The sequence below is a fragment of the Colius striatus genome, chromosome 28, assembly GCF_028858725.1.
Source record: "Colius striatus isolate bColStr4 chromosome 28, bColStr4.1.hap1, whole genome shotgun sequence".
In the NCBI taxonomy this organism is placed as follows: Eukaryota; Metazoa; Chordata; class Aves; order Coliiformes; family Coliidae; genus Colius; species Colius striatus.
Genome location: NC_084786.1, coordinates 3,343,605 through 3,347,529, shown reverse-complemented (window position 1 = coordinate 3,347,529; position 3,925 = coordinate 3,343,605).

Sequence of the window (3,925 nt, the reverse complement as noted above, 5' to 3'; positions counted from 1 at the left end):
GAAGCAGGCTCGAGACTCTACGGCCGCCTGCACGACTCAAGCTCACCGCCAATGACAGCGGGCAGCTGCACCGGCTCTGCCCCCCGACGTGCAGGGGGGGACAGGGCTCCAGCTTAAGGCCGGAAAGAAAAACGCGTTCTAGGGGGGGAGAGCCAGCAAAAGCCACGGGAGCAGGCTCGAGACTCTCAACCCCCGGAGTTCATCTGCATTGGACTGGCCAACCGCCGGGAGCGGCAGCCCCTGTGTGTGTTACTCTTGCCCGCTTCGCAGGCGTCCCCAGCTTAAGGCCGGGGGTGGGGGTGAAAAGAAGGATGAGGCGACGCCACCTCACCGCCAAACATTCCATTCCCTCTTGGATCAGACCCTCAAAGGAGCTGGCGGCAGCCACGGGAGGCTGGACACCATCGGGGGGGGCAAATTCTCGTCCTGGTTCACCTTTTTGCCCAAAATCAGCGGGGTCATCCCAAGGGACCCAACGGAGGAGAAGGGAGAGAGAAAAGCCACTGGGGCAGGCTAGTCTCCCCCCCACAGCGTTCGAGTGCCTGGCGACCGCCACCAAGCATCAAGCTCTGCCCGGGGTGAACTCGGCTTCAAGCCAAACCCTCAACACCGGTGGCCAGGCATGCAACGGACAGCGGTTGCGACCGTTCTCCAACTTTCCCCGGGTCTCTCGACTGTGCTGGGGTGGGGGTTTGGCATACCAGCGCGAGAGAGCAACCGTGCCGAGCAAGCAGGCAATTTGAGCCACCACCGGGACAAGAGCCACCTCAACGGCCGACCAGCGCCCCACTTAACACCGGCCGCGCCGCGGGCATTGCAGCCGCTCACGAGCTGAGCTGCAAGCGCGAGTCACCGCTCGCCCCTATAGTATGTAAAACTAAGTCCACGCCCGGTTTCGCTTTCAAGAGAGCGACTATGGACTTTACCGGGGTGGCGCTGTACTGCTGCCGCTTTCTACGATGACGCAACTGGAGGCAGCGCGAAACAGCGACCCCTTCGAAAACACCAAGGCAGCCGCAGGGAGCACAGGTCTACCCCGAAGGTCCGTAAGGCTCGTCATGCCGGTGCCGGGTAGACCGCGAAACGATGCAGAGCAGGGTGGACCTGGCGGAGCAAATAAATAGACCCGGCGGCATCTCGGAGCCGGGAAGGCACGGCGGCTCCGCCAGAGCGAGGAGGAAACCGGGTGGCGCTGCGGAGCAGGGTAGACCTGGCAAACAACGCGGGAGACCGGGTGGCGCTGCGGAGACGGGTAGACCTGACCAACAGCGACGGAGACCGCAAGACCGGGTGGCGCTGCGGAGACGGGTAGACCTGGCTACACCGCAGGAGCGGGAACGGGTGACCGGGTGGCGCTACGGAACCCGGTAGACCTGGCTAACACCGCCGGAGCCCAGGAGGCCGGGTGGCGCTGCAGAGCCGGGTAGGCCTGGCGACACCGCCGGAGCCGTAAAGGGAGAACGGGTGGTAGCGCTCCGGAGAAGGGGAGGCCTGGTGGTACCGCCGAACCGGAAAAGAGAAAATGGGTGGTGCTGCGCATACGGGAAGAGCTGGCCAACACCGCCAGAGCTCGGGAGACGGTGGCGCTGCGGAGCCGGGTAGGCCTGGCGGCACCGCCGGAGCCGGGGAGACCAGGTGGTTCTGCGGAGCGGGGTAGACCGGGCCAACACCGCCAGAGCCGGAGAGGCCGGGTGGAGCTGCAGAGCCGAGTGGGCCTGGCGGCACCGCCGGAGCGGGGAAGGAGGACCGGGTGGTTCTGCGGAGCCGGGTAGACCGGGCTAACACCACCGGAGCCCGGGAGGCCGGGTGGCGCTGCGGAGCCGGGAAGGCCTGGCGGCACCGCCGGAGCCGTGAAGGGAGACCAGGTGGTTCTGCGGAGCGGGGTAGACCGGGCCAACACCGCCAGAGCCGGAGAGGCCGGGTGGCGCTGCGGAGCCGGGTAGGCCTGGCGGCACCGCCGGAGCGGGGAATGGGGACGGGGTGGTTCTGCGGAGCCGGGTAGACCGGGCCAACACCGCCAGAGCCGGAGAGGCCGGGTGGCGCTGCGGAGCCGGGTAGTCCTGGCGGCACCGCCGGAGCGGGGAATGGGGACCGGGAGGTTCTGCGGAGCAGGGTAGACCGGGCAAACACCGCCGGAGCCGGAGGGGCAGGGTGGCGCTGCGGAGCCGGGAAGGCCTGGCGGCACCGCCGGAGCAGGGAAGGGGGACGGGGTGGTTCTGCGGAGCCGGGTAGACCGGGCTAACACCGCCGGAGCCCGGGAGGCCGGGTGGCGCTGCGGAGCCGGGTACGCCCGGCGGCACCGCCGGAGCGGGGAAGGGGGACCGGGTGGTTCATCGGAGCCGGGTAGACCGTGCAAACACCGCCAGAGCCGGAGAGGCCGGGTGGCGCCGCGGAGCCGGGTACGCCCGGCGGCACCGCCGGAGCCGTAAAGGGAGACCAGGTGGTTCTGCGGAGCGGGGTAGACCGGGCCAACACCGCCAGAGCCGGAGAGGCCGGGTGGCGCTGCGGAGCCGGGTAGGCATGGCGGCACCGCCAGAGCGGGGAATGGGGACCGGGTGGTTCTGCGGAGCCGGGTAGACCGGGCCAACACCGCCAGAGCCGGAGAGGCCGGGTGGCGCTGCGGAGCCGGGTAGTCCTGGCGGCACCGCCGGAGCGGGGAATGGGGACCGGGAGGTTCTGCGGAGCAGGGTAGACCGGGCAAACGCCGCCGGAGCCGGAGGGGCAGGGTGGCGCTGCGGAGCCGGGAAGGCCTGGCGGCACCGCCGGAGCGGGGAAGGGGGACCGGGTGGTTCATCGGAGCCGGGTAGACCGTGCAAACACCGCCAGAGCCGGAGAGGCCGGGTGGCGCCGCGGAGCCGGGTAGGCCTGGCAAACACCGCCGGAGCGGGGAAAGGGAGATCGGGTGGTTCTGCGGAGCCGGGTAGACCGGGCAAACACCGCCGGAGCCCGGGAGACCGGGTGGCGCTGCGGAGCACGGTAGGCCTGGCGAACACCGCCAGAGCCCGGGAGGCCGGGTGGCGTTGCGGAGCCAGGTAGACCTGGCTACAATGCCGGAGCCCGGGAGACCGGGTGGCGCTGCGGAGCCGGGTAGACCTGGCGACACTTTCGCAGCCGTGGACACCTGGTGGCACCCGCTGTAGCTGGTTGTGCGTAAAACCAACCTTTCCACGCACCTTTTCACCCCGTACCCCAACTTTTTCGAGAGTTAGGAGTCTCTGCTTCCGGATGGGGTGCCCCACTGCCAAGTCCGCGCCTCGAGGGTTTATTTTTCCTTTTCTTTTCTTCCTCCTCCTCCCCCTACTCCTTCTCCTCCCCCCCCCCCCAAACTTTTTACCGTTGTTTTTTTTGGAATTTTATTTTCCGGCTTGAATTTATTTCTTCATTTCCCGGGAATAAAATACGTTGACCAGCTGTAAATGTGTCTGCAGGTGCCAACTCAGACATACATGCTTCCCCCCCCAAACAGACATACACACAGATAAGCGCGCGAGCACCACCCCCCCCGCCCACCCCCCCCCCCCTTCCTCTCTCTCCCGCCCTGAGGAGGTCAGGTGCTTCTCCTCTCCAAGCAGTCTGTCTGGCGCCCCCGAGGAGGGGGGGCGGGGGAAGGCGCAGAGAGGTAGCTGGATCCTCCTTCAGGGAGGAGTGGGCGGCATTTCCCGCCTAGCCAAGGGTCACGGGCTCATTTGTGGCGCCAGCAGCGGCAGGGGAAAGGAGGGGGGTGGTCTGGCACAAGGGAAGGCAACAGGGCGGTCGGCGAGCCGGAGTCTGGTGGAAAGGTAGGCTGAAGAAGAGATGGTTTCCCTTTTGACAAAGATTTCTGTTTAGGTCAGTTGAGAGAGTTTTGGGGGTTTTGGGCTTTTATCCCTTCCCCCCCACACACACCCCCACCCCCACCCCCACCCCCGGCTCAGCGTTCGTTTGT